The sequence below is a fragment of the Hyperolius riggenbachi genome, chromosome 1 (genome assembly GCF_040937935.1).
Source record: "Hyperolius riggenbachi isolate aHypRig1 chromosome 1, aHypRig1.pri, whole genome shotgun sequence".
Taxonomy (NCBI): Eukaryota; Metazoa; Chordata; class Amphibia; order Anura; family Hyperoliidae; genus Hyperolius; species Hyperolius riggenbachi.
This window is the reverse complement of record NC_090646.1, coordinates 616,203,656-616,222,437: the sequence shown is the minus strand read 5'-3', so window position 1 is coordinate 616,222,437 and position 18,782 is coordinate 616,203,656.

Below are 18,782 nucleotides of genomic sequence, written 5' to 3'. Positions count from 1 at the left end.
TGCTGCCTTTCTCTTGCTCTGCATTTCCTCCATTTCCTGCGCATCCTCCTGATACAGTATCAGCAAGCTTTCCTAACCTACTGTTTTGGTTGAGCCTGTAATTAATAATACAATAAATAAGCATATAATTACTATTTTGCTCTATCTAATCATGGACTCCTGGTTCCAAGATCTTAAATAATTAAAGCAAGACTGTAATCTGTTCTATTTTCAGTCTATATATTACAGAGCAAACAATCAGCCATAGAAAATGACAGTGACCATGGATATGCAACTGTGCTTCTGGTCTTCACAGGTTCATGCAGTGAGTGCGTCCCTTTTGTTCCGACGCAGTCATTTGAGAAGATGATGAATAGCACATTAGATCAACCGTAATGAATAAAATGTAAAATAATTCCTGCAGATGTGAGTCACCTGAAAAGTAGCATTACAATATTTCAAAGAGTTTTGTTGTCGCATAGATGGTGACCTTTCAGAAGAAGAGGTAGCAGCTGGTACTCGCAGATGAGATTAGGTGGCAATCTTCTGTCTCTGTGGTCCTCACAGGAATCACTGGACTTGTACATTCAACAGTGAAGCTGATTGGGTGCATATCTCTAATCTGCTCTCCTCAGTGGAAATAGGAGCACTTGGTTGACTTAAACAGGTAGTTGGCAGCATATCCTATGAAACTGGATCCTGAGAGGCAGATATTCTGTAGGCTTAAAGTCATTGGGAACCTTTAAAAAAATAAAAGCCAGACTTACCTAGGGAGAGGGAAGGCTCTGGTTACTATAGAGTCTTCCCTCTCCTCTCCCGGTGCCCATTCCAGCGCTGGCTCCCCCTAGCAGTATTTAACTAAATTAGTCAAATACTGCTCTTTCCGCAAACAAAGGGAGGCTTCAGTAGTCTTCGGCAGCCCGAGTGCTCCCAAACACAGGCTGCTCCATACTGCGCATGCGCAAGCACCCTCTCTCGAAGCACGCATGCGCAGTATGAAGCCGCCTGTCTTCTGGAGGACTCGGCTCTCAAAAACTTCCAAAGTCCCCCGTGGCGGGGAGCCAGCGCTTCACCGAGGGCACCGGGAGAGGTGAGGGAAGGCTAATTAGGACCCAGAGCCTTCCCTCTCCTTAGGTGGGTATCTGGCTTTTTTTTTTTTTTAAGACTCCCAATAACTTTTACTGTAAAAAAAATTGGCCAGTTACTCATCTTGGGCTTCTTCCAGCACTTTAAAGTCCTCTAGCTTCCTTGCTGTGATTACTTGCTGCGCCATTTCTCCACTGCCTGCCTCCGAAAGCCAGCCAACGCGGCTGGTCGGCGGCTACCGCATATGCACAGCCCTGGCCGCGTGCCTCCTTGATCCGATCCTGTAGCCGGGAGCCTTCTGCGCATGGACAGGAGCAATTTTTACTTGCTTTGAAAATGCAGAATGTGATGGAGGAGGGAGACAGCAGACCATCAGGCAAGCTATATAGGGACGGTTAACACCGGACAACCAAGGATGTCACATGGGGGGCACCACAGGACCACCGGGGTTGTCATATGGTGGGGTACCATTACCACAACACCCTCTCAAATCTGCCCCCCCCCCCCCCCAAACAAGAACTTTACGTTGACTTCTGAAAGAAACAGACATAGCTAACAACTGTCCCTCTTTCGGTGGGACAGTCCATCTTTGGGAACCAAATCCCTCTGTCCCTCTTTCTTCCTCATTTGTCCTTCTTTACGTACTGATGTACAGATATGTGTAAATATATGCATTTTTCTACTGAAAGTATCTATTTTTATCATTCAAACCTCACTGGTCCTTTCTATCAGGATTATATTTGTTATTTTGAAATGTTAAAGAAAACCTGTAACGAAAAAAAAAAACCTCTGGGGGATACTTACCTCGGAGGGGGAAGTCTCTGGATCCTAACGAGGTTCCGCCTGTCCTCTGGTGTCCCGGCAATGCAGCGATGTGACCCCCCCGAGGTAAAAATTTACCTACCGCGATCCAGCGCAGGCGCACTAGTGGCTCTGCATTCAGGCTAAGGCGAAAATAGCGGAGCCTGATCATATCCGCTCTACTGCGCAGGCGCGAGCCCTTTGCGTCTGTGCAGTAGAGCAGATCGATCAGGCTCAGCTATTTCCGCCTTAGCCCAAAGGAAGAGCCGCTACTGCGCCTGCGCTGGATCGCGGTAGGTAAATATTGGCCGTGCAGCCGCAGTCCTTGTCAGGCTTTGTCGAGGGACTTTCGGCTGAGCTAGCGCTGGATTCCCCTAAGCTTCAGAGGTCGGGGAAGCCTCATTGGGACCCTGAGGCTTCCCCCTCCAGAGGTAAGTATCCCCCAGAGGGTTTTTTTTCTCACAGAGTCTCTTTAAAATAAAGAAAAATCAACAATTTAATAGATGGGAATAAAGTTTAGAGTCAGTTAAACACATTGATTCTGAATCCTTTGTGACATGCCTGGTGAGGGGTGTGATGGGGGTGTGGCAGGGGCATGCCTTAAAGTGTACCTGAGATGGGGTCCAATAAAAAATGTATTCATACCTGTGGCTTCCTCCAGCCCCCTCCGGCCTGATCACTCCCTCGTCGTCCTCAGTCGCCACCTGTTTCATCTGCAACTGGTCCCAGCTGACTACTATAAGGGAGCGAACACAATTGCTAACTTCCAGTCAGAGCAATATCCTGCCTCTATCTGGCCAGCAGACGCTAGTCAGCCAATCAGGTGCACTGTCATACACCCTTTGCCTGCTGTACCATACCTAGCAGGAATTACATAGATTAGCATTAGGGTGGGAGGCTTCGGTTGGACGCAATCGTGAATTGCGTCGTTTACAGGGACCCCCCGTGTAGGCACATCTCCCACACGGTCCCCTCCCTAACCACTCACCTGTCAACCGCATCCTAGAAGCTGCAAAAAATAAATTTAAAATCACAAACACTGGTCCACATGACAGCCCAGGAGACCTGGGGCCCCTGGGCTGTCATGTGGACCAGTGTTTGTGATTTTACTATAAGGGAGCGATCAGGCCGGAGGAAGCCCCAGGTATGTATACATTTTTTATTTGGCTCCATCTCCGCTTCATTTTAAAAGAGACCTTTTTCTTATCTCAATAAGTTGAGCATTATGAAGCAGAGCTGGATACTAGTTCAAATGCTGGATTTGGAGAAAGCAGAGTAGCTCTATTTTGGTTTTGTTAGCAAATGACCTTTTCTTTCCAAAAAAAAATGTAGCTTACCCTCCGATTCTGGAAAACCACAAGTTTGGTTCTAATTTCTGATAAACGGCATTGCTGGGAGTCCTTCCTTCTGATCTTCTGGAAGCGAATCCCAGCAATTCCAGCAATTATTTTCTGATTCATGAGTTAAGAATAATAATAAACATCTAAGGTCATATTTGTCAAGCTGCGAGAGGTGACAATGAAGTGACACTCCTCAGTTATACTTTCCCTTGAGCAGTAATTCTGCAACATTTACAGTATAATGCCTCTGTAATTACACACTGAGCTGCAACTACATAAACCGAGCGCACAAAAAATAAGTCTAGACACCCAGGGCTTCTGACCTCTAGTTTAACCACTTCACCTCCAAGGGGTTGTCTCCTTAAAAAAACAAAACAGAGCAATTTTTTACCTGTCAGCGCTCCTTCCATTCATTTGCCTATAACTTTATTACTACGTATCACAACTAAACAATTTGTATCTTGTTTTTTCATCACTAATTATGCTTTCTTTGGGGGGTACTTCTTGCTAAGAATTATTTTATTCTAACTGTGTTTTAACAGGAAAAATACGAAAAAATGGGAAAAAAATCATTATTTCTTGGCCATTATAATTTTAAAATAATACATGCTACTGTAATTAAAACCCACACATTTTATTTGCCCATTTGTTCTGGTTATTGCAACATTTAAAATTTTTCTCTAGTACAATGTATTGCGCCAATATTTTATTTGGAAATAAAGGTGCATTTTTTCATTTTTGCGTCCATCACTGATTATAAGTCCATAATTTAAAAAGTAACAGTAATATACCCTCTTGACATGCATAGTAAAAAAAATTAAATCCCTAAGGTAACTATTTATGTATTATTTATTAATTGTATTTTTTTTTACTTCTTTGGGGGGAGTGTGGGAGTTAAGGGGTTGCTTTTAAATGTAAAAGAAAGTCTGTTAATGAAAAAAAAAATTTGTAGATGTAATTTTACTATTTGGCCACAAGATGTCCTTGGGCATAACTTTCCTGTGCGTAGTATTACTACGCAAACAGGAATTAATGCGTGGACGTGTAAATATCGGGTTCTTGTAAATGACGACACCATCTCGTTGATGGCGGCAGTCATTCACATGGGGGCTTAGATCAATAAATGGGAACTGTGTTCCCATTCATTGATCTCCTGTCTAACGATCGGCAGAGATAACGAGTGCAGGAGCACGCGGAGAAGGCAAGCGGGAGTGTGCGACAGGAAGAGACTTAGTAGCCACGTCCCTGCACGGAGAACAGGGATTTTGCGGGGATGTAGTTATTCGTCCCGGAGGAGGGGAAGTGGTTGATGACAATGTCATACTGATGAAGAATGCCCAGTTGTGTTATAGGAAAGTAGGCCTGCAGTGAACATACATTTAAAAGTGCCATGTGTTAATTTGGGCACCGATACTGACCCATACTACAGATTGTAGAATATCAGTAATATTACCGGTATTCTACTATCCTCCTATCTTAACCTATCCTCACACTAACCACCCCCCTATCTATGCCAAATACTAACCTACCTGTCTATCCTGAAAAAGGAACAAATGAGGAAGAAAGACAGAGAGAAGGATTTGGTTCCCACAGAGATGGACAGTTGGGAGTTATGCATATCTATGGCAACCACAGCCTTCATTGCTATCCGGAGTTTGGCTACACGATAGCAAGTCTCCAGTGCTACCGCCAGTTATTACCGCCGTTACCCAGAGTGCTTATCCAAATTTCACTGACGCTTTCATCCTATCCACAGTTTGGCTATACTGTAATCCTACACTGTAACCTAACATTAGCCCCTTATATCTATGCCAAAGTCCACCACCACTTACAGGGCTATCCGGAGTTTGGCTACACTGTAGCCTATCTCCAGCGCTACTGCCATTAATCACCACCATTACCCAGAGCTCCACCATCGGTACCCGGCGTGTGTCCACAAACTCCACCACTGCAATCTCCACTGCTACCCAGCCCAGCCCCGGCACAATCACTGCTAATCAATTCCCAAGTTACCAGCTGGTAATTGAACAGTTTAACATTGGCGCCTATGGCACTGCCCGATTTCTCGAAAGTTAATTGCACCTAAATTACCTGATCCACTACAGGAACCTAGAAACCTGCTTACTGAATAAGCCCTGCAAATTAAAAAGTAGCTGTTTTAAAACAGAAGGTATTTAAAAAAGTTATTACTTTTGGGCATTCTGAGAGCAACACCCATAATGCATTTTCACAGGATGTGGGTGGAGCAATGCAAATCATTCCTCTAAGCCCCTGTATGCCAGGAGAACATCTAGACCTAGCTTTCAGTTTTATAGAGCCACAGAATACATCTTGCAGTCAGCTGATTGGGGCTGTTTCGGTCTCTGTGTATGTAATGTATGGAATTTTGACTCTTTGGAGCCCATTTATCAAGTTTCCAGAAGCTGTTAGAGAGATGCTATCATTTCAGTAGAAATCATTGGAACTTCTCAGATTCCCATATTTGATAATGTTCAGATTACTTAGAAATGATTGGCAGATTTATATGGGATCAGCACTTTTCACATTCTTACAAATACAAATTCTTCTTAAAGTGTAACTGTCGGCATAAAATCAAAAAATCAAAACAGGGGATGTCTCGATAAATTCCATAAATCCCAATTTGGGATCTCTGGCTGGATAACCCTACTGTATCTAATGATCAGACTGAGTAACGGAATGTAGATTATAGATATTAATGTTTCTTGATATTGCAGAACATTATCCTTTTTCTTCCTTCTCTTATGTACTCATTAATAATAATCACAGGCAATAGGTGGATGGTTATGTTAGTGTTTATTGAACACATTTATTGGTTACTAGCTGTTTGCCCGGCGTTGCCCGGGTATGTATTTGGCTGGTGTCGGCTCCACCCACTTTTTCTAACCCTAACACACAATTACTCAATGACCAAGTTTGTGAGCTTTGCGGTCTTTGGCATCAATAATTTGCATTGAAATGAAAAAAATCTTATGGGTTGTTTGTGGCTCCACCCCCTTTTCGGAATTTGAACCCCAGTCACCCAATGACCAACTGTACCAGGTTTGAGGCCTGTGCCATTAACAGTGCAAGAATGGTAGCAATTAAATATTCCCTTGAAAAGCAATAGGTGAAGCTGTATACACTTTTGTAGGCTCCACCCAATTTTCTGAATATTAATCCCATTCACTGATTGACAAACTGCGCAAAGTTTAAGAACCCTCCCATTAACAGTGTAAGAATGGCTGCAGTTTACATTTTCCCAGTGAAATTTGTATTTGTCTCCACCCACTGATGACCCGGCGTTGCCCGGGTATGTATTTGACTGGTGTTGGTTCCGCCCACTTCTTCTAACCCTAACGCACAAACACTCAATGACCAAGTTTGTGAGCTTTGGGGTCTTTAGCATCAATAATTTGTATATTCCCATATAAATTAAACAAATTAGATTGGCTGTTTGTGGCTCTGCCCCTCTCCAGCATTTGAACCCCAGTCACCCAATGACCAACTGTAGCAGGTTTGAGGCATCTGCTATTACCAGTGTAAAAATGGCAGCAATTTAAATATTCCCCTTGAAAAGCAACAGGTGAATTTTGATTGGCTATTATAGGCTCCATCCACTTCCCTGAATATTAATCTCAGTCACCCAGTGACCATCTGGGCAAAGTTTGGGAACCCTGCCATTAACAGTGTAAGAAGGCCTGCAGTCTACATTTTCCCAGTGAAATTTGGTTTTGGCTCCGCCTACTTTTTGTAACCTGGACATACAGTCACTCAATGATCAAGTTTGTGAGCTTTGGGGTCCTTGTCATCAATAATTTGTATTTTCCCAAGAAATGGAACTGTTTGTGGCTCTGTCCCCTTTTCTGAATTTGAACCCCAATGACTAACTGTACCAGGTTTGAGGCTTGTGCCATTAACAGTGCAAGAATGGCAGGCATTTTAATATTCCCCTTGAAAATCAACAGGTGATTTTGATTGGCTTTTTTAGGCTCCATCCACTTTTCTGAATATTAATCCTAGTCACCCAGTAACCAACTGTGCAAAGTTTGAGAACCCTGCCATTAACAGTGAAGAAGGGCTGCAGTTTACAATTTCCCAGATTTGCTAACTTCCAGCAATTGTGTTTGTTGCAGTTGGCATTCAGTTTAGAGGTGGTGGGGTGAGTTCCCTGGAGGTGAGAGGTCCAGGGCTTGCCCGCACTTCCCTCTAGGTGTCGCATGGTGGTTTGGGGGCCCCAGTGAGTGAGAGAGACCTGGGGCCCCTGGGCTGTCATGTGGACCAGTGTTTGTAATTTCCCAGATTTCCCAGAAAAATCTGTTTTTGACTCCACCCACTTTTTGTAACCTTGACACACAGTCACTACTCAATGACCAGGTTTGTGAGCTTTTGGGTTCCTGGCATCAAAATTGTGTGAAGGGAAGCAGTTTATCCAAAAAAAGAGCAAATTTTATTGGCTGTTTGTGGCTCCACCCCTTTAGTGAATTTGAACCCCAGCCTCTTGATGACTGACTGTAGCAGGTTTGAGGCCTCTGCCATTAACAGTGTAAGAATTACAGCAGTTTCAATATTCCCCTTGAAAATCAATAGGTGAATTTTTATTGGCTCTTGTAGGCTCCACCTACTTTTCTGTATATTAATCCTAGTACCCCAGTGACCAACTGCGTCAAGTTTGAGAACCCTGCCATTAACAATGTAAGAATAGCTGCAATTTATATTTTCACATGTAAAAAGTTAGTTGTTTTTGGCTCTGCCCACTATTTCTAACCTTGACATACAGTCACTCAATGACTAAGTTTATGAGCTGTGGGGTCTTTGGCATCAATAAGTTGCATTTTATCATTGAAATTAAACAAATCTGATTGGCTGTTTTTGGCCCACTCCCTTTTCAGAATTTAAACCCCAGTCTCCCAGTGACTGACTGTACCAGATTTGAGGCCTCTGCCATCAAGAGTGTATGAATGGCAGCAATGTAAATATTCCCCTTGAAAATCGAAATTTTGATTGGCTGCTGTAGGCTCCACCCACTTTCCTGAATATTAGTCCCAGTCACCCAGTGGCCAACTATGTCAAGTTTGAGAACCCTGCCAATAACAGAATGTCTGAAATCAATCTAAAAAAATCTGATTTGCTGTTTGTGGCTCCACCCACCTTAGTGAATTTGGACCCCAGTCACCCAATAACTGACTGTATCAGGTTTGAGAATGGTAAGAATGGTAGCAATGTAAATGTTCCCCCTTGAAAGTCAATAGGTGAATTTTGATTTGCTGTGTTTAGGCTCCACCCACATTTCTGAATATTAATCCAAGTCACCCAGTGGCCAATTGTGTCAAGTTTGGGAACCCTGCCATGTAAAAAATTAAGTTGTTGGCGCCGCACACTTTTTCTAACCTTGACATACAGTCACTCAATTATCAAGTTTATCAGCTTTGGGTTCCTTGGTATCAATATTTTGTATATTCCCATTTAAAAATAAACAAATCTGATTGGCTGTTTGTGGCTCCGCCCCTTTCTGATTTTGAACCCTAATCACCCAGTGACCAACTGTACCAGGTTTGAGGCATCTGCTATTAACAGTATAAGAATGGTAGCAGCTTAAATATTCCCTTTGAAAATCGAAAGGTGAATCTATTGGCTGTTATAGGCTCCACCTACCTTCCAAATTCTTAATCTAATTCACCCAGTGACCAACTGTGCAAAGTTTGAGAACCCTGCCATTAACGGTGTAAGAATGGCTACAGTTTATATTTTCCTAGTAAAATTTGTTTTTGGCTCTGCCCACTTTTTGTAACCTGAACAGACAGTCACTCAATGACCAAGTTTGTGAGCTTACAGGTTCCTGGCATCAAAAATGTGTGAATGGAAGCAGTTTATCCACCAAGGAAATCTGATTGGCTGTTTGTGGCCCTGCCCCTTTAGTGAATTTGGACCCAGTCATCCAAAGACTGACTGTAGCAAGTTTGAAGCCTCTGCCATTAACAGTGTAAGAATGGCAGCAGTTGAAATATTCCCCTTGAAAATCAATAGGTGAATTCTGATTGGCTGTTGTAGGCTCCACCCGCTTTCTTGAATCTTAATCGCATTCACCCAGTGACCAACTGTGGCAAGTTTGAGAACCCTGCGATTAACAGTCTAAGAATGGCTGCAGTATACATTTTCCCATTTAAAATTAATGGCTGAAATTTGATTGGCTGTTGTATGTTCCACCCACTTTTCCTGGATTTGTAACCTCGGTTACCAAGTGACCAACTGTGCCAAGTGTGGGGACTCTGGCTTGATTACTGTGAGAATGGCAGCCTTTTTCAATTTGTTCCATTGACTTGAATGGGTGAAATCTGATTGACTGTTTGTAGCTCCGCCCAAGTGTGCAGGGGGGCCGCGACAGCCCCAGAACATATCATCCCAGGTAGTAAGGGATCTGTATACCAAGTTTCGTTCAACTCGGTTAAGGGGTTTTTCGCGTGACCGCGACACACGCACACACACACACTTTTATATATATAGATACCTGTATAATGTATCATTGAATAGCAGAGTCTCCATATGTGTTTAGATCTATCCAGTTGGACTTTCTCTTTTGTTCTATATGATCATTACCATCAGCTGTATTGTGTATAATCTTGGAGATACTTCTTTGTATCCGTCTCTGAACCATCTGTTATGTATGCAGTGATTTTTTTTTGTTGTTCAATAAAACGAGTTTAAAAAAAAAATAAATCAAAAATCAATTCTTTATTTTTATCTGGTAAACAAGTAACAAGGATGCTAACCAGGCAATCCAAAAGTTAAAATCTCTATTACTTTTTTTGTTGATAAATGATCATTCCCCAGTTTACCTGACTCTTATTTGGTACACACAAAATTTAGTACACAAGAAGGAAGTTGCAGGGCATGCTGGGTTGTCCTTTTTTGCTTCTCTGCTTTCCCCTCAGACTTAACTAATGCAGCCTGATTGATTGAAGCCTCTTTCGCTCCTGTTTTCCCTTCCCACACCTCTGTTCCTCTCTCATTGGCCAATATTTCCCATGCTGAGACATTGGCCTCAATTCACTAAGATCATGCTGGAGATAATAAGGCAAGAGAAAACTTGCCACAACACAGTGAGAGAGTTATCTTCTCTCTTCATTTCTTAAGTTACCTCCTCTGTAGTTAAGTTACCTCCTCTGTAGTTATTTTCACATGCAGTTAATTAACAGTCTGTCTAGAATTATGGTTATTTTAAGGATTGAAGGGTTAACTTTAGAGATCTCACCTTAACTTAAAGACAGAAGAGTTAACTTTAGGTTTGCCTGAGGTAAAATGTTTCCTGAATACTACATGCCTCATCACCATGGTGATCACTCTAGAAACGTTATTAAAGACAGGAGATAAGCTTAGTGAATTGAGGCTAATGTACTTTCTATAGTGGAGAGCAGGCAATGCATACACAATCAGACAGAGGAGAGTAAGGGAGGAAATTACATCAGGATTGGCTTCAAAATAACTACAGTTAAAATGGGAAATGATAAGAAGGGTTTTCTCTTTTTCTACTGTTGAACGTGTACAGCAGTAATGATAGGATACCCCCGATCACGGATTCAAATTATTTGTCTGTGATTAAAAAAAAATCCGGATAAGTTGTGATTTTTATCCGGATTTGAAGCTGACTTACTTTTCTGTGATTGCCTCTAATATCTGGAATCACGGCTGTGATCACGGATTAGCCCCCATACATGCTACAATCCCCAAAATTGCATGGATTATAAAGGTGATCAGGTGAACATTTTTTTTTTCAAAAAGACTGTATAGTTTTTGAGAAAATCGAAATTTAAGTTTCCAATGAAAAAGTATTGGTGATTAAATCCCGCCAAAACCTGCCGACTTTAGTGGTTAACAGCAAAGCCTCCTTACATGCTATAAACACCGAATTGCAGGATATGTTAAGTAGAACAGTGGGAACAAGGGGAAAAAAGTTTCCAAAAAGACCTTATAGTTTTTGAGATAACCGAGTTTACAAGGAAAATAGTATACATTTAAATGCGGTAATGACAGTCAATGTATTTAGTGCATTTACATGTATTACTCTTTTCCTTTGACATTTCGTTTGAACCTTTAAAATCGATTATCTCAAAAACTATAAGGTCCTTTTGGAAAAAGAAAAATGTTCCCTTGTTCCCACAGTTCTACTTAACTTAGTGATGAGCGTAATGACCTAATTACGATTACACAAAATTTTGTGTAATTCGCGAAATTACAATTATGGTCGTAATCGAAATTTCATGAATTTCACGAAATTACATGAAATTTTGTGTTCATGGGGAAGTTTGTATTTACGATCGTTTTTTTCTAATTACAATTGTTTACATAACACAAACAAATGAGAATTTTGTGTTAAACACTGAAATGCGGCCATTCTCGAAATTGTGTTCCAGTCCAGAGCCTCCTGATACATTTAAAGTAACAGCACTTGCAGGGACCTTTGCATTATCAGATATTGCAAGGCTCAAAACCAAGTGTCTCAGCATGCATGACCGCTAAGTGCACCTTGACAAAGAGCACCTGTCTTAGAAGTGGCTGCAGATAGAGCCTCCTGATACATTTAAAGCAACAGCATGTGCAGGGACCTTTGCATTATCAGTAATTGCAATCAATAAGTGACTTTCCTGAGTTTGTCACTACCTAAATGTGCATAATTACTATTAGAAACTAAATTACGTCTGTTTTCGTAATTAAAATAACTTTCTATAGAAAACACAAAGTTTTGTGTTAGAAAATGGGAATTTTGCTTACGGAATTACGTATGATAATTACAAAAATATGAATGCATGTCGTATCGGCAAAATTTGCATCTGTAATTCAGGAAACGCGAAATTACGAAAATTCTGGCTCAACACTACTTAACATATCCTCCAAATTTTGTGTTTATAGCTTGTAAGGGGGCTTTGCTATTGACCTTTAAAGTCCTCTGGTTTAATCACGGTTTAATCTCAGCTACCGAATATTAGTAATCACGGAAAATCCATGACTGAATTCCGTAATCCAGAATCGATCACGGATTTGAATCATGGCGTCAAATAGTGGAAAATCACGAGGTCATGATGAACATCACTAGTGGGCATTGTGATACTTATGTTATGTAAGTAGAGCGAGTATTTATCTACTTAAAGTGAACCTCCGGACTAAAAATCTACTCAGCAGCACTGAAAAGGCTTGGTATTTCTTTAACAGTTTCACAGCATCAGAACGTTGTTTTTCTTACCAAAGCATTATTTTTAGCTGTATTTTTACCTAAGCTCCACCCATTAAAGAAAAAAGCCCGGGCTTTTTTCCCCTGATGCTGTGCAGAGCATGATGGGATTTCCTATGTTGTTGTTGTTCACGTTGCCTAGTAACTGGGAGGGGTGATCAGCACACAGGACAGTTGGAACTGTGTCTCATGCTCCCTGTCACCTCCTTTCAACCAAAACGATGGCTGCCCTCATGAAATCAAACATTTGCCTGTTCTTTGAAAACAGGGTGGGTAAGAGATTATATTACCTATCTATTTTAATTAACATAACTAATGTAACTTAATGACAGTATGTTAGTTTAGGCTGGAGTTCCTCTTTAAATATGTGTTTTTTTTCTGAGATAGTATGGCTGACAGCTCCTCTTTAAAGAGTAACTGTCAGGCTGCAGAAGCTAATTTAAACCTCTATTCTCCTGTGTTAAACAGTTTAGAAGGAAGCCAGAAAGCCATTAGTGAAGATAAAAATCTCAGTTACCTTTGATGTGTGCTTATCTTAAAGGCTGTTATAGACCCATAAGGACACAAGCCGCATAGTAAACTGCAAAGCATTCTGGGGCCCTCCCCTCGGCTGCTAATGAGACGTTACAGCAGCTTTCTAATCAGTCCAGCGCAAAGCACTGATAAATCTCGGGGCAGAGTACACTGCAGGAGTCAGCTATTGTTCCGAGCCACATGGCTCATTAATATTCACTGCACACTGTGTTATTCTGTACGAGCTCCTCTGTGATCAGGAAGCAGGCAGGACATGACGACACATTTGGCAGAAAAACATGGAGCCTGCCATGAGCTGTCAGGAGCATCTATCTCTGCATATACTATATACAAATTCTGTGAAATCCAAACGTGGACAGTGAAATGCATATGTAATGTAAGTACAGCCAATCTTTAGCTACTGATATATGTGTTTATTTTCTCTGAGACCTTATACCTAACAGCTCCTCTTTAAATGGAACCTGAGGTTAGAAACACATAGAGGCTGCCATATTTATTTCCTTTTAAATAATGCACATTGCCTGGCTGTCCTGCTGATCCTCGTCTCAATATTTGTAGCCACAGACCCTGAACAAGCCTTCCGATGAGATGTCTCTGAAAAGATTAGACACAAGCTTGTTTCAGGTGTGCAAGTCAATCACTACCGCAGCCTAAGAGACCAGCAGGATGGCAGGCAAGTGGTATTGTTTGAAAGGAATTAAATATGGCAGCCTCCATATATCATTCACCTCAGGTTCCTATTAAACATTAAAGAAATGTTTTAAGTTTAGCGGAAGCCGACACCAACTGACCCCCTCAAGAGGATCATTTTCCTACTCACTTTGCTAGTGGGATGCTGCTTCGTTGTGTGTTCTCTTCCCCCTCCATAGAAACAAAAGTGTCGCTAGTCTCCAGGCTAGTAACACGTCTGTACAGAAATCAGCCCCAAACTGTTGACCAAAAAATCGAATGCCTTTCTCTGCAAGTGACAGTACTCATATATGTGTGTGCAAGTCTTCGGTTAATCAGGGCCACAGTGTGCAATGCAATATGTATCTGTGAAAATCGCATGTCAAAGGACCACCACAACCTGCTTTCCAGGGACAGCCATATTGTCAGAGGTATTGGCCGGGGGAAGGGGACTGTTTGTTAACGGGATACTGAGCAGGTACCAAAAAACAGAATTGTGACATACCTAGGGTTTTCTCCAGCCCACCGTAGGCCGCAAGGTCCCCCTGGCTCCTCTCCCGGTCCCGCTGGTCAGCTCCATTAAATGCATGGTTCTGTAACTCTGAACCGCACATGTGCAGGACTCTCACGCTCGCCGGCGTGGTGACGCGTAGCGGGCGGTGCGATTACTTGTAACGTCGCCAATTAACGGAGCCACCAGCGGGACCGGGAGATGAGCCAGACGGACACCGGGGGACCTAGCGGCCTACGGTGGGCTGGAGGAAGCCGCAGGTAAGTACCATTCTGTTTTTTGTACCTGCTCAGTATCCCTTTAATGGTTGCCACTATTCAAAGCACATTTAAAAGTGAACCCGAGGTGAAAATAAACTGATAAGATAAACAATTGTATTTATCCTCCTACTCTTAAAATGATTTTTTAAGTATCCCGGGTTTTTTTTTTATATTTAAACATTTACAGAGTAGGTTGAATGTTTTACTGTCTCTAATCAGTGGCAGCCTATTAAGTGTCCCAGAGTTAGAAAAAGGTCAATAGCTCATGTATTTTATCTCTCCCTGCCTTCAGAAGTTGTATTCTGCCAGGAAAACGTTTATGGATGTATTTTGCATATTAATGAGGTTTACTATATTCCTAACAAGCTACCCACAAGACAGAAGCAGTTACTTCCAAGCCAAGAAATTAACTAGTTCAGGCAGCAAAATAAAACGCATAAAACAGCCTGGTTATTAATATGTTTTATACTCAACATACACATGTTTATCTCATCATGTCATATATCGCCAAACGACCGCCTAACGCCGATAGGCGTCGGCAGGTCGAAGTGGTGTTTCCATGGATGTCAGTTCACGGAGGGTGTCTCCGTGAACAGCCTGCGAGCCTCTGATCATGGCTCGCAGGCTAAATGTAAACACGCGGGGAAGAAATCCCCGCTGTTTACATCATACGGCGCTGCTGCGCAGCAGCGTCGTAAAGGAGATCGGCGATCCCCGGCCTCTGATTGGCCGGGGATCGCTGACATCTGATAGGCTGAAGCCTGTCAGAGGCGGCGCTGGAAGGATCACTGTCCTGTACCGCCCTTAGTAAGGAGGGGAGGAAGGGAAGGCGAGGGAGGGCGAAAATCGCTGTGGAGGGCGGCATTGATGAGCCTCCCCCCGCTCGGCCACACAGAGTGGCGGCGATCAGACCCCCCCAGCAGGACATACCCCTAGTGGGGAAAAAAGGGGGGGAAGTCTGATCGCCCTGCCTCATTCCAGATCTGTGCTGTGGGCTGGAGGCCTGGTCCTTAAGTGGTTAAGCTGATCATTATTATTATTATAGCACCAATAAAGAGTAAATGTAGAGACTGCAGGACAGTCCTCAACGGTCTCCTTGTTTAATAAATGAATTGGTTAATTCCAACATTTGTATAGCTTTTTTCTCCTTTCCGACTCAAAGCACTTGAAAACTGAAGCCACTAGGGGGACCACCCAAAAGACATTAGTATTGTTAGGGAGTATTGTCCAACGACTCCTTACTGAATAGCTACTGGCTTACTGAATAGGAAGAGGCAAGAATTGAAAGCTGGTATCCTATGTCAGCGGTGGTGTTGTTAACCAGTATACTATCTAGCCACTGGATCAGATATTCAGAAGTGGTGCAGGCTCTGTAACCCCTATTGCTACACCTCACGTTTAAGGTGTGCATACTTTAAAGGTAATATGTGTACACACAAGGTGGCTTCTGCCCCTTTTCAGTATTTTTTTCTTCATCTTAGTACTACATTAAAAATGTTTGTTAGTGAACTTTTGTCCAGTCTGCATTTCTCCTTTATTGTCACGCTGTTATTGTACAGTACACTGTAGTATCCTATTACCGGTTCCCAGAAGGCTGGTCGGATAACTTGAAAATGATAGCTTTAGATCTCAGTGACTTTGAATGTGGATAGTTTGTGCATGGCTGGAAGAAAATGAAAGCTCTTCAAATTATAGGTTAGTCTTTCTATAAAGCAGCTGCTTAAAGAAAATTGAGGAAGAAATCTGCTGCATCTGCTACTGCTGTTTCGGTGATTTTTTTATATTTTAATATAAGTTTTATATTGATGTAATGACTCAACCTCTCCTCTCAGATTAGTACCACCAACACTGGAGCCCCCCTGAGGGCGTGTACTATCTTCGATCCTGTTCTCCTTGTATACAAACAACTGTACCTCATAAGATGAAGAAGTTTTAAATCAGGATGATACCATTTATTGGCTAACTACAAATGAATAAGAATAAACAAGCTTTCGGCCTTGCAGCCTTCGTCAGGTTTACATCCTGTTAGTTTGCAAGCTGGTGGTACAGACAGCTTATATACATGCAACATCAAAAGGGAAAACAGATATTTTTTTCAAGCATAAATACGTCATTAAGATGCCTTAATACAAACAGACCATCTAAATGGGGTAAGATAAGGATCCTTGTTTACTCTATTGCTCACAGACCTGGTATTAGGATTGACCCAGAGGTATCGTAAATTCTTAGTTCACAAGTTCAGCTAGAGTGGCTTAGACAGTTCATATATCATCAATCTCATACCAATATAGAAAGTTGTTGTCCTAATTCAAACCCTTCTGCACAGCTTTGAACCAATTTATAAATTTTGTTTCTGCTATTAATCGGTCATTTGACGTTTTGAAGCCGCCCTTCAGGGCAGTGACACGAAGATCATCCATGCTGTGTCCGTTGGACCGAAAGTGTGTAGCAACTGGGAGTCCACATTTGGTATCATTAATAGTGTGCCTGTGTCCATTCATACGTTTGCGCAGTGTTTGTCCAGTATCTCCCACGTACATAACATTGGGGCATTTAGCACACATGATCAGATATACCAGATTGGTGGACCCACAGGAAAATTTACCTTGTAAACGTATGAATGGACACAGGCACACTATTAATGATACCAAATCTGGACTCCCAGTTGCTACACACTTTCGGTCCAACGGACACAGCATGGATGATCTTCGTGTCACTGCCCTGAAGGGCGGCTTGAAAACGTCAAATGACCGATTAATAGCAGAAACAAAATTTATAAATTGGTTCAAAGCTGTGCAGAAGGGTTTGAATAAGGACAACAACTTTCTATATTGGTATGAGATTGATGATATATGAACTGTCTAAGCCACTCTAGCTGAACTTGTGAACTAAGAATTTACGATACCTCTGGGTCAATCCTAATACCAGGTCTGTGAGCAATAGAGTAAACAAGGATCCTTATCTTACCCCATTTAGATGGTCTGTTTGTATTAAGGCATCTTAATGACGTATTTATGCTTGAAAAAAATATCTGTTTTCCCTTTTGATGTTGCATGTATATAAGCTGTCTGTACCACCAGCTTGCAAACTAACAGGATGTAAACCTGACGAAGGCTGCAAGGCCGAAAGCTTGTTTATTCTTATTCATTTGTAGTTAGCCAATAAATGGTATCATCCTGATTTAAAACTTCTTGCTTTTACTGATGGCTAACAGGGTACAATACCCTACTGCTACTCATAAGATGACTCAATCAAGTTCATCAGATTCGCTGATGACACCACCATCCATGGCCTCATCGATGAGAAAAAAGAGCACACATACCGAAACGAGATTGAGCAAATCTGCAAATAATGCAACAACAACAGGCTCGTTCTAACTGTAAAACTAAAAAACTGTAGAACTAACCATGGACTTCAGAAGAAACCTCCTGCACCAAAGTCACCAGGGTATCAAATGTTTGGTTCCTGGAGACCATCATTACCAAAGACCTGATATGGAGTGATATCACTAGGGGCGTTGCTAGCCCCAAAGATCAGTGATACGTGCCACGGATCTAATCTGGGGTGCCCCAAATGTCCCCCAGGCAGAGTCAGAGCTGTGGAGCCTCTATGGGTGCATGCTGGGAGCTGTGGTGCCTCAACAGGGGGTATACTGGGTGCTGCGGTGCCTCTATCGGGGCATGTTGGGTCCCGTCAGTGTCATGCTGGGTGCTGTGGTGCCTTTATGGGGGTATGCAGGGAGTTGTGTTTATTCTGTGGAGGCATGCTGGGAGTTATGGTGCCTCCATGAGAGGTCCATTGGAGGGGGTTCACTAGAAGGTCAGGTATTGCTATGGTTGGACTGCCAGATGACCTGGCAGCAGGCCAGCCTGCCCAGCAGAAAGCCAGTACTGTCATCACAGAAGCCAGGTAACTCTGCCTAGTTATATTTAAGTGGCACTGCCTATTTATGTGATATGCTGCATTTATTTATTTTTTGCATTAATGGGGGGCTTCTTTCAACATTTTGCTGGGCAGGCCTACTTAGACCGCTGTTAAGTCCATGTAAATTTGGCTCCACCCATGACCACACCCACATTCTGGTGCATGGCCCCACCCATTTTTCGTCTGGAGTGCCCAAAAGTGCCCCGGATCTCTTAGGATCCTAGCAACGCCCCTGGGATCACCATCAAAACCCAGGGAAAGGCGCAACAAAGGATGCTCTTTATGCAACAGCTGAAGAAATTTGGAATGCTATGGGAGCTACTGTTTAGTTTTTACTCCACCACAATCGTATCAATCCCCTGCTCCTCTATCATGGACTGGTTCACTGGCGCATCGTCAAACAACAAGTATTAACTCCAAAGGGTCATCAACACTGTTTAGAGGATCACTGGCTT